Here is a 13356-nt window from a genome sequence, read left to right on the forward strand (position 1 = left end):
AATGAAATGACGGGGTGGGTTCTCAGCTAGCTAACATCAGATAGCTCGTGTTAAGTAAAAGAAATGCTTATTACGAAACTCTGAAGGTGGGAAAGTTAAGTGTATGAAAGCAGCTAGATAGTTAACTGACAGTAACCTGCAGCGTCTCCATTAGCGTGTGACGCGCCGACTGGAGCAGCTGCGCTGCGAGTGATGCACAAGACGTTCAACTAACTTCAATGTTAGGAAATGGTACGGTCCATTTTAGGGGTGTCTGAAATCATATTAAAAAGATTCTTAAATACAAGGCATGAGTACGGGAAATATATTGTAATATTTACAGTCACAGTAAGAAAGACCCCTCTGAACTGTAGTTTCTGCCTCTTTTGGGGGGTCCAAGCCTTAACTAGGGGGGTCAGATCCCCCCAATCCCCCCGTAATTCAAACCATGACATATAGTGACAACGCCCAACAGTCAGAGGGGCCTCCAACTAAATTTTGATTAGGGCCCTCGAAGGTCTAGGGCCGGCTCTGCTTGAATGAACTGAGTCGGCAGGCGGACTTCCTGCCAGCGCCGGAGAATGAGAGGCAAGTCTGCTGTCAGGTAACAGTCACTTAATTATGTGATATTTAATAAAGCATAACGTTATTACAGCGCAGTGATGTTGTGCTGTAGTTTTAACACAGCCGTCCAGTAACTTTAGTCCTGCAGCCCCGAAATAACCAGCCTAGTTCAAATGAACGAAATGACTCAAAAAAAGATTAGTTCATTTCAGTGAACGAGATTTGATGACTCCAGTCTGTCAAAAGAGTGACTTTTCCCATCACTTCTGCCCTCTACAGATCAGGTTCTCTGGGCGCCACGTGACGCTCACCTGTTCCCGTTCTCACCTGCTAAACTCTGTCTGCGCAGAGAGACGAGGCAGAAGAGAAGCTCGGTGCCTTTCAAGCAGCCGTGAGCTGAAAGTAGCTCGTCAATGTCGCTTGTCGTGAAGCGACCAATCACAGCCCAACAAACGGGCTTGAAAGAATCTTAATGTCTGCACTCGTTTGAAGGTCTTTTTGTGATTTATATCATCGCCCCCTCTTTCCTTTTTTTGTTGTTGTACCCCCTCACTATATGTACGTTTGTATCCTTTATATCTTTTGCAATGTTAATATAAAAAGATGATAATTACACACTTTACTTCATCTACTTACAATAATCAACTAATACATTTAGAATTGTTGATGCAGCTGTTTGTGAATCTGAATTAATAAATAAATACACATTTTGTAAACGGACTTTTTAAATTTTTAATTTTACAGTCGTTCTATAAAAATATCCAAAGTGCTGCAACATATCAGTTATCTGATAAACTAATAAATGTGCAGCTGTTACTGAATCTGATTCTTAGAGAGGAAAATGATGAACATGTGGGATTATTTAGGCCCAACTGTTCTCTGGAGACATCAGCTGTACCACAGGTTTCTGAGGAAATCTGCTCTACACACTGCAAAAACTGAGCTCTGAAAAACAAGCAAAAAAAGCATTGAAATGGGGAAAATATTACTTAAAATAAGCAAAATTATCTGCCAATAGAAAAAGAATATTTCACTTGCTACTGAAGGCCAAAAAAACTTGAAACAAGTGAAATTCTCTAACATAAAAGCCGCCTGGTAAGAAGAAATATCTTGTCAGACAAAAAACAAGTATATTCGCCTTCAAGATAACTAATCTTACTAAGATTTTAGTTTTTGCAGTGCAGGGTTTTATTGAAAGATGACTTTACTTTCACTACATTTACAGCAGTTTGATAAACTCATTATTTACATCCTTAAAACTCAGGAAGTTTAATTCACTGGTTCTCTGTTAGATCAGATATGACAACTTCATGTTAAACACATCAGCAGAAACAACACAATGAAAACTACAGCATTTAGTCATCAGCATCATCATCATCTTCTTCTTCATCATCATCACCATCACCATTATCAGCATCAGCATCAGCATCATCATCATCTACAGTCACACAGACCTTCGCTGGTTAAACCTTCAGTGGGAGTTCATCCCAAGTTTCAATATATGGAAACATCCTGTCAGTGAAAGTGTGTGTGAAGGTGTGTATGTGTGTGTTAGTATCAGGATCAGAGAACGACAGCTTTCCTCTGTTCCAGTCCAGATTCACTCTGATCCTCTGGAGCTTCTTCTGCACTCTGAGATCAGTGGATGGAACTGATGGTGACTCTGCTGAGTATTTACCTCCATAGAACCATATTATCCATAATCCAGACCGTATGTCTCCCTTCCTCTGGACAGACTCTGCTGACACACCCAGTAACCAGTATGTTCTGTCTCCAACCTCGACATCCCAGCTGTGAGTCCCTGAGTTAAAGCCCTCAGAGCCCAGAACAGACCAGAGTTTATCAAACCTCTCTGGATTGTCAGGAAGCTGCTGTTTCTCTCCTCGTCTCACACTGGTCAGATCTTCAGACAGGATTAGTTCTGGATCAGCAGTGTTTGGGTCCAGAATGAGAGGAGTGTAGGAGACCATGTCCTTCATCTTGTTCCAGATGTTGAAGGTCAGGTTGCCCAGGTGTTTGGCCTGGTCTATCAGAGCTCCTGAGGGCAGCTGTGGATCATCCAGCAGGGGGCGCTGCTGGACTCTTTCCACTGCAGCCTTGTAGTTGAGCAGGAATGAGACGTCTTCAGCTCTCAGCTCCTCCTCTGTGGCTCTGACTGTGTCTGAAAGAGCTGCTATCTGTCTGCTCAGAGCCTCCATCTTCTCCTTCATCATCTGACTCTTCTGCTCCTCTTCCTCCCTCAGTGCAGCCATCCTGGCCTCCTCTTCCTCCTCTAGAAACTGCTGAAGCTTCTTAAACTGCTCCTTAATCTGCCTCTCTGTGTGTCGGGCCTGGACCTTCATGTGTTCTGCTGTTTGATCAAACTCCACTTTAACTCGTTCACAAACCTTTAACTTCTCCTTTAAGGGCTCCAGAGTTTCCTGAAGTTCCTTCTTGTGTTGTCGTGCAGCTTCATCGACGGGTCTGAATCTGTGGTTGATGTGTTTTTCTGAGTCTCTGCAGACGAGACACTGGCTGCTGATGGTCCAGACAGAAGAGTTTGAGTTTCTCAGAGTGCAGACTGCAGAGAGCCTCTGAAGCTCTCTGATCTCTCTCCTGTAGGAAACTCTCACACAGGTTCTTTAAAGCCAGATTAGGAGGCATGGAGCTCTTTGAATGTCTCCTCTTACAAACTGGACAGTCCTGACTTCCTCTCTCTGTCCACCAGCTCTGCAGACAGCCTTTACAGAAGCTGTGGCAACATGACAGGATGACAGGATCTTTAAAGATGTCCTGGCAGACAGGACAGCAGAGATCTTCCTCTAATCTGGAAGCCATTTAGTCTCTGAGTGAAGCTGAAGTCACAGCAGCAGACGCTCAGACAGGAAACAGTCAGCCACTCCCTCCTTCAGTAACGGCCCTGAAAGTTACCTTCACTTTGAGTCTTTGTTCTCGTCAAACTCTTGTTCAGTTTGTGGATTCAGCAGCAGGTTGAAGTGCTCGTATTCCCAGTATTCCCAGTATCCCTCCTGTAGCTGTCCTCTCTCAGTGGAAGTGCTGGTTCTGGTGTGAAGGGGAGTCTTACCGTCTGACTCTCAGTGTGTCTCGTCTCAGTGAGGCAGAATAACAACCTGTTTCCTGGTTTGTCTCAGGTGAGTCAGGTGAGGGTCAAAGTCTCTTCAGAGTATGAACACATAGGATTGGCTCTTATTTTTCCATCTGCAGTAACAATAAAATGTCCAGATAATCCTGTCTTGTTAGTAGATTGTGACGGAGCTCAGCTGACTGGAACACATGGGAATTATGACTTTAGAACATTTTGAAATAAAAGAGTTCAAATAGAGAGTTTAAAGAAATGAATGTGTAGTTGTGTGGTTGTTCCTTTCTTAGTGTAACACTGTTCTGGCTGCATTTCCCGACAACAACAGAAGGCAGCGTTGAACTTTTTCACGCTCTGTTTTGTCCTTTACCTTCTAAATGAGATAATTGTGAACAGGTGGATAATCTGTGAGAGAAACAGCTGCTGTTTGTAGATGCTCTACACTACTTAGTACTAAAACAATGCAGCCCTAACAGTGAACTGTACAGTGAAATATACATTAAAAAGTACTTTTACAACTACATTTTCAAAAAACTTCACATGATATCTGTTTGTACAGCAAGATTATTGAACACTCCCTGCTTCCTCACATCACAACCACCTCCTCCGACTGCGTCTTCTGCTATCTATGACGTAGTCACCAGGAACTCAGCTTCTAACCACAGGTCAGGAGCTGCAGTTCCAACTATACAACTGGTAACCCGTGAGCCACTTAACGGTGGTTTGGACCATGTAAGCAACCCGTTCTCATTCTCAAGTCGTCACATATGGACACATGGTCGAGACCCACGGGCGTCAGTTTGAGACTCGCAGCTTATTCTGGGGATTCTGCTGATAAATGTCTTTAGAATGAAAACTGTTAAATAACATCCAGTTTAAAATCAGTACACATAAAGACGTTTAGTGCTGATGAAGGGGTGCTGGAGCTCAGCACACAGACTGTGGGGGTTCGTCACATTAAAGTCTGGGAATCCATCAGAAGAACTGTGAAAGTGGACGAGTGAGTGTCATTCTGGCCGTGTTGAACAGACCTTTGAATCTGGTCCTGTTGGGTCTGGATCAGCTTTTCCGGCTCCATGGCCTAACGTAAACACAGATGAAATAATATTAATAACTTTTGAGTTCATGTTGCTGGTCTCCACGCCATTAGGCAGAAATTCCTACACTAGATATCTATCTGAAAAATTTAAGGATGTGATTCCATCAGCTTTAAATTCATTACCCCAAAGTCCCAAAGTAACAGAGGACTCCTATGCTAATTTCAGTCCCTCCCAAATCAATCATCTTGTTGATAGTGCTGCAGGCTCGCTGCCAATGACACTCGACTCTGTAGCCCCTCTAAAAAAGAAAATAAAACAAAAAGACGGTTAGCTCCATGGTATAATTGATTTTAAAGAGTCAAACAAAATGAAATAGAAGATAAAAAGAAGATAAAATCGAAGGAGACAAATGAAACAGTAGAATGACAGAGTGGAAGATGAATAAATAGTCCCATGGAAGTCAATTTTAGATTTGTCTACATCAATGTAAATCCTAAATCCAATATAAGCTGCTAAGCACATTCTGGTTTTTGTGATTTCATGGGGACCAGTCAATAATAATATCTACTGAAAGCAAATTGTAAACCGTGATAGAATTCAATCTTCCATAACATAAATTGGCTTGAGATAGAATTATTCCAAGTCTCTCACTAGTTAGTGCATTCCAATGCATTGAGCATTTAGAGCGGCAAGGTATATTCCAATCAAACAAGCTTCCACTTAAATAATATCTAATTTACTGTGGTATGACTAATATATGTCTGAATTGTTGTTTTCTGCACTTTGTGTTTTTCTGTGTTTCAGAGAGTCAGGTTACATCTAGTCAGAGGAAAGAGAATAAGACAGCAGTGTGTCATTCATAGCGATGCTGCACCACAGCAGGGCACCATGACACCTCCACAAGCCTCGCATCACAATTCCCAAAAAACGGATAAAGGTTAACTTTGTAGATATCTCAAAACTATTTACATTTTGATCAATATGCCCTTCATCTGTTTGATATCAAACTTTGTTACTGTATTATCTTAAAGATTGAATGCTCAAAATTGTAAAGTTTAAGTGCCAAATCCTTTGTTTGTTATAATTGCTGTACAGGTTGTGAGCCTTTGAAGAGAAAGATGTGGGAGAAAGAGGAGATCCTTGCTGTCGAGGAGCACATGATCACTTCTTGCCATGTTCTAGGAAAAAGTGACTGTGATAAGTGCCTTGAACTGGAGAAAGTAACACTTAAAAACAGAGATTGGCAGGCCATTAAATTCTACATTAAGAATCAAATCACAGCACTCAAAAACAAAGTTTAAAATGTTTTTTTGGCACCTGTTGTGCATGTTATATCACATGTTTTGTTCATTTAAGACGTCTCAAATGTGGAATGTTGGAATTAGAAAGGTGGTACCCAGCACTAAGAAACTTTGAGATGTTGCTTGTAAACAGAGCTTTCAGTGGAGTTAAGATGCCTCAAGATTCCAGCATTTGAAATAAAAATTTTGCTGTCAGTCTATTGTTACTATTTGTTGGGATGTGTCCTGTAAAACGCTCACCTTAATTATGACCTTTGCGTTACTAGGCTTCATATTGCACCATTGCTTATCACAAACAATCTCAGACATCCTGCAGAAAGGGACTTATTTTCTGACAAAGGAAGTTTGGAAACTAAATAGAGGTACACAACATGTTGACTAACAATATAATAATACTGTACTGGCCTACCTTTTCAACCTTACCAGTATATAATATAATTAGGTTGTACAATTACATAATATAACAGGTGAATTTTGCCAGGAATTATGCTTCAGCAAATATCTTGGCACATGACAGTCGTAAATGGCTCTCAAAGTAAATTTAACCTGAATGTGTGTCAAGTGGTACCCAGAAGACTGAAAAACCAGATAGTGTGTATATATGGAGCCCATTAATAACTAAATACCTGGCAAGTCCACAGGAAGTTTGTTCCTACTCAGGTCACAGAACTCTACTTAGGCTGATTTATGATTTAATGTGACATCTGTGTTCATAGCCACTCCAGTGTACTTCCTGATTTTTTTTTTACTGCTGTACAGCCTTCAGAAAGGGTGGTCCCCAGAATGCATGATCCTGTCAGATGGCCACACAAGCCTACCAAATATATCCTACCACCTTTAGTATAAACTGAAATGATGTAAAACAGAGAAAATAAATCAGCTTTACCAGCTTCCTAATTATACTGTTAGCATATCAATTTACATAAGAAACAGTTTACTAGTGTGAAAGTACTGTATATATAACTACAAATAAATACAGGTAAAGGCTTTTATAGTGGATGATTTATTATTTAAGATATGTGATGTCAGAAAACTGATTCACGACTAAGTTGGAGAAGATTTTTTTCTAAGAAGATTTGAGTGATGTTGGGAAATCTGAGTGAATGAATTCGGAGCTCAGCGCTCTACAGTTGCCGATCTTCCATCATGTGTGATGGTGTGACACGTCTGGGTGAGTTTGCAATAATTAGATTTCTTAATTTGCTTTATAGATTAAATTATTCAATCATGTGTTTGTAACATTGATTTAATAAATATAAGATCATAGAAAATTGTTAGACTGAACATTTAGATTTGACTAAACTTGTTAACTTGCTTGCAATCCCCGTATACTTACTAGAGCAGGGGTGTCCAAACTTGTTTTTTAAAGAGGGACAGATTTAACATTGTGAAGATGCCTGGGTGCCAATATTAACATTTTAAAAATAAAAAATGAAATTTAAAGTTGCACACAAATGCACTATTCTTTAACAATCATTGTAACAATAATTATTTTTTATAAAAATGACAATGTAACAAATCTAAGTCAAATCAGGCATGAACAAATCTAAAAAACAGTTCCTTTCTTTTACATCCAAAGTCAACAACGACGTTGTTAACAAAGAATAAATTGTATTGAATACATTGAACTTGCATTAGGTTGATGCAATCTTAACCTCATGTTCATTCTAAACCTGACTTATTATAATGCATGTCTGTTAACATTTAAGTTTAAAACATATAACTCCTACAATGGTCAGTTTCCATCTGCCTTGAATTCTTTTCATTCATTATAAATTTGGCTGAAATATGAGCTTTAGTGTGAAAGATGGACCACTGGTCTGGTTAACATGTAAACATAACTTGAACATACTTGTTTTTCATTTTCTCTTAAAGGACGAGGCTTTTTGCTTCAGCAACAGAGTTTTTGTATTAGAATACAGAGGGAAACGTTTTCCTTCAGACAGTCCTTCTGCCTTTGAGAGCTACAGTGAGACTGAGGTAACATATCTCTTTGATTTTCAATGGAAAGAGAAATCTTGGTGGTAAGTAAAATTAAATACACCATACAATACACCAATTGTAATTTAAGCTTAGAAAGTTCGAAATCACTTTTTGGGAAATTAGGGGTATGTCTCCACATCTGTCTCTTTCCAATAATCCCCCTATTTTTCTACTGTAATAAAAGTTTGTGAAAGTCACCGTGACACAGTAACTTGATACTCTGTGTGTTTTATGATGCTGCATTGTCCAGATGATATTTAGTGTTTTAATTGTATAGCTTTAATAAATACTACACAACATAGCCTATGTCTGGCCTAAGACTAGACACCTCTTATTCTGTTGCAATGTTATGGAAATGTGAGAGCCGGGGGTTGTGTCAGACCAGCCAGTATGAACAGTCAGACCAGCCAGTATGAACAGTCTGTTATTATTTTCATATTTAACTGTTCCTTATGTAGACAGTATGAAGTACATACAAATTGAGTATGCAGTAGGCAGTACACTAGTGTGTGATTTCAAACACAGACACTATCTACTTATAGTTCTCTTCCAATTGAGCTAACAAACTACAGTGGGTAAGGACTGACTTTTATACATGTGACTGCAACCTGTCTTGCTAACTTTTTTCTTGGCTGTTTGATGAGTCTATGCCTACCTTCTCACTTTTATCTAAAATGACACTATTCAACACTACATCCAGATAAAATAGAGAATTTTGATCATTGAGCATTAATTATGCATTTTTCCCGAAATAATCTTGATGCATCTTTGGAAGACAAGTTTCTTGGGAGACCCAAACCCAAACTGCAAAATGCGGACAATTCAAGTGAATAACATGCTGCACCTCTGTGTCTGTGCGATTAGTGACATGGTGCCAGATGAAGAACTTACCTACAATTATGGTTATTCAGACAGGACTTGGTGCAAACAATTATGATAACTCATAATACATCTTTTTCTAATGTAAAATGCAGAGGTAAATGCAACAACCATCTGTAAAGTGATTTTTCACACGAGTGTCCCCATTTTGGTGAAAGTAGAGACTGTGAATGTGTGTTAAATGTCCCCAGTTGTATGGACAGTCTTATGTATATTTGCCTCATCCAGTTTACCTTTTAGAGGAAAATGTCAGACACTGTTACTGTGTGGTACACAAACAGTGTTCACATTTATAATGCATCATTCTTCCTCTGATATATGGACCTCAAAGTATAAATCCATCGTACACTACCTTTATTCACTGGACAGCCAACATCCTGCCTTACGAATCTGATCGATGGGGCTTCAATCATTTGTATATCCATGCTAGTTTGTGGTCGGACTGTGTCTCAATTCTCTCCCCAACAAAGACGAACAGAGTTCAACTGATTTTGCACCTCTGTATGAGGATGTTGCTATTTCTCGCATTTACACAGCTAATGCTTATGTACATTTACATCTTGGGAGGTAGACCACACCAACTCATATTTTAAGACTTTACTCAGATGTGAACAAAACTTATTATCGGTCACATGACAAGTACTCAACCTCACATAATTATCAACTTTTCTAGCAGCAAATCCTTTGGCCTGCTTCTGAATCAATGAAATCTGCAATGCCCAAGCTACATGTTAATGTGAACTGTTACCTATCGATCAAAGTTCATCACTTTGTTTTGTCCCAGGGTTTACATTGAGGTCATCGCCTGATCAGTGGATGTATAAATTTACTTTCTAATCAGGTGTTTCTCTTGCCGAAGTAGCAAATGTCTGTGTTGTCACAGTTTGTTTCTTCCAGTAATAGAATTTAGTTTGTGTTATGTAGTCACCTGTATTCCGCGTGTATTGCACAAGGATATTTACCCACTTAAGGATACCACTGTGACTTAGACAAGCTGTAAAGAACCTACACAAGAGCCCCTCAGTACAGAAAATGCAGCTAAAATCTCATGAAACCACAGGAAAAAAACAGCAATATATCTTGAACAATGTCACAATGACTTTGATGAAATTGACACTAAAGTTTTGGTAAAATATTAGGACAATTCAGACAGAAATTACACAAAAACTGGTACAATGCCGTGAAAAAAGATTAGAATTTAAAAGAACTCTACAATTGCTACAAAATGCTGCTACTGGGGTAAAACATTATGGCTTTATCTGCATGTTTCACAGTATTACTATATAAAGTTGCATTTATTCTTTTCTTCATAGAACCAGCAGGAAAACAGAGGCGCAAACGGGAAGCAGGAGAAGTGGATGCTGTCGAGAAACACCTGATAAAGTTCATCAAAACTTTCATTTTCCTAGAAAGAAACGTGACTGCATGCATGACATTTAGCAATCCAGGACTCATTGTGCATTTTAAAACTGACCTAGCACTTGAGTTTTACATTAAAATGTTCAGCCAAGGTAGAAACAATAGCTCTGCCTTTTGGCCAGTATTCAGTCCTCAGGCTCAATGTCAAGATCTATGTGGTCAGGTATCAGCTGATGCAGACGCGAGAGACTGGTTCAAGGCTCAGAGTTGAAAAGTCTCTGTTGCATTATGTTTAATGGGGCATTATGGAGTTTTCAGTGGCCGCTAGTGGTGCGAGTTCTCAGATTGCCAGGCGTGTGCTCATACACGTGCTCGCTTGACCTCATGAGCGAGTATAATCCGACACAACACAACCACTTTCATACAGAAATCCACAATAAATGCAGAAACACCGGCATGCAGTCTGTGGCTTTTCTTCAGAAATGTTCAGGCTCTGTTACTTCCACGTTCCTGGCTCAGAGGCAGATCAATCAGATCAGACCAACGTGCTACAGCGTTAGCTCGCCTGCTGCTTTTCAGTATCTAACTTATCTGTGTGTCTTTCACCGCAGGCTCAGCAATGTCAACACAGCTACATGTATTGGATGATAAGGAAATGGTTAATGAGCTGGATTGAGACCGCAGTAAGTAACTTTACTGTAAGTAAGTGGGTGGCTCTTCCTCTGTTGTTGCCATTTTGTTGCAGTGATAATATTATGTGGATCAGTATAATTATAGAGACTAAGAGGTGGAGAAGCAGTGTACCTGAGTATCAGTAAAACCACAATAAATCTAAATTGAATATTACACAGCTAACGACTGTTGGTCCATGCTAACGATAGCTGTCTGCCTCTTCCCTGTATCACTATAAGTTAGGCTAGTAAACAAGTCGCTGCACATTTGCTTTGGTACAGTTACATCCATTCTTGCAGGCAAAAATCAACACTTTGACATAATACCAGTGGTACACAGGACAGTAATATGGGTCGTGTTAGGTGGTGATGTAATATCAGCTTTGCATCGGATAACGTTAGCCACTAGCTGGTGAGCTAATGTGACTCTCTCCATGACTTTCTGGTGTGACTGTTTTTACCCAACATCATCTGAATCTTGTTTGGTCTGACAGGCTTCATCACATAAACCTTTATTGTTTTTATCCTTATATGGGGTTTATGTTGGAGTAAGTGACACTGCATGTCGTTAGCTGCGGTGTTGTCGCTGTAGTCAAAGAGAGGCTTGGGAGCGCTCACAGAGGTGAATCCGACCCGGTGTCCTCACATTTATGGCACAATAGTGGCTGATGCAAGCAACAGAGAAAACAGGCGTGTGCTTCCTTTCTAAGTGAGTTTTGAGCCCATTGATGATAAGGCAATAAAATTTTGATTTATTAATAAGTCATTTCATTGAAAAATTACATATAGCCCCTGTAACGTTTATTTTGTAATACTTGCCCTTTTTGTTTTGTAAAGCATCAGTGAAGCGACAAATGTCATTCTCTTAAAACCTTATTTCCTGTGTTTTGTACCTGTTTGTGGGTCTCCTTATTATTTGTAACATTTAGTTGTCAAAGATTCAATTGTCTGCATGTATTGTGTTGATTCAGTTAATATTAACATAATGTCAAGAAGCTTCACCCCACAATTCAAACGACTTCCCTAACATAGGTGATGAGACTATCTCAAGGTGTGGAATCACTGGCTTGCAAGAAATAAGACGCCAAAGATGACTTCTATCAGAGTTTGTGTATAGCCCAAGTCCCCTAAGGTTGCTTAAATAATATTTGGCCCCAAACTCTGGGTTAAAAATCATACTGAAAAAAACAAGCTCTAATCAAAAATATAAAGTCGTTTTGGTAATAAGGGCATCCCCCCACATCTGAGGATGGTGGCAGCTTCTCTCTAAACCATTCAGAAAGTGGTGTCACTGAAAGTGGGTGTTTTGTCATGCGACCTGAAAGGTGGCCTAAGTACGCATGTATGCGTGTGTGTGTGTGTGGTCTGGTAAGCATCACGTTATGGGGACAACAGGCTGTTTACACAGTTACCTCATGGGGACCTCTTGCGCTATGGGGAGCAAAAACAGGTCCCCATAAGGAAACCCATTTTAAATGAATACAGGAGTGATTCTCAAGGTGCCCGTGTGGTTTTTAGCATTGGCCTATAAGACATGTTTACCAGAGTGTGTGTGGGAGGTGCTCACTTTCACCCCCTATGGTTTGCTGCTGGTAAATCACTCTACTCCTCACACACACACATTACAAATATGGTTGGAGATCCCACTTCCTGGTCCTCATAAGGAAGGATCGTAGCAGCAAGACATTTTACAAGTGTGAAATGTCACAATTGTGGATAAGGGAGAAGATTGACTGCAGGAGATGCTAAACAACAAAGGAATTTTGTGGAGGAGCATATGTGAAACACAAGGCAAGCATTTTGGTATGACAAATCAGTTGAACCAGTGTTCAATCCTCAAATTAGGTTGCTTATCTATAATTAAACTACTTTGAAGGATAGCTAGATAGCTCAAATTGACTATAGAAGCTAAGTCTGCCCAACTAAGCCAAACTGCAGTATCTTCTATTTTGGTTAAAATGGAGTTACAGCAGAAATATTATACTATGATAATTAGTTTTTTTCTGTGAAGTACTGTGTATACAAGTATACATCTCATCTCAGACATTTTCTCTGAACAAGGCATCAATGTGTGGTGACATCAAATTTGTGCCATTTGTTTCACATGTTTTCATGTTCTAAAATATTGCCATTGTGTATTATGTGTTTACAGATTTCAATTTCAATTTCAGTTTTATTTATATAGCGCCAAATCACAACAACAGTTATCTCACAGCGCTTTTCATAAAAGAGCAGGTCTAGACCATACTCTGTGATGATATTTACAGAAGCCCAACAGTTCCCACCAAGAGCAGCACTAGGAGACAGAGGCAAGGAAAAACTTCCTTTTAAGAGGCAGAAACCTCGAGCAGAACCATGGCTCAGGGTGGGCGGCCATCTGCCTCCACCGGTTGGGGGTGAAAGAGAGAGAGAGAGGGAGAGAGAGCAGGAGAGGAATAGAGAGAAAAAGAGAGGGATGTAAGGAGAGAGAGAGGGGAGGGAGGCAGCCTACACAATATACA

General features: G+C 39.8%; 1 pseudogene; it reads right to left on the reverse strand.

Moving 5' to 3' along the window:
* Window positions 1-1991: 1991 nt before the first annotated feature.
* On the reverse strand, window positions 1992-3583 carry LOC119899967 (annotated as a pseudogene).
* Window positions 3584-13356: the final 9773 nt, after the last annotated feature.

This window comes from Micropterus salmoides, unplaced genomic scaffold (genome assembly GCF_014851395.1).
Source record: "Micropterus salmoides isolate LMB-PRFRI ecotype aquatic unplaced genomic scaffold, ASM1485139v1 Ms_hic_scaffold_12, whole genome shotgun sequence".
NCBI lineage: Eukaryota > Metazoa > Chordata > Actinopteri > Centrarchiformes > Centrarchidae > Micropterus > Micropterus salmoides.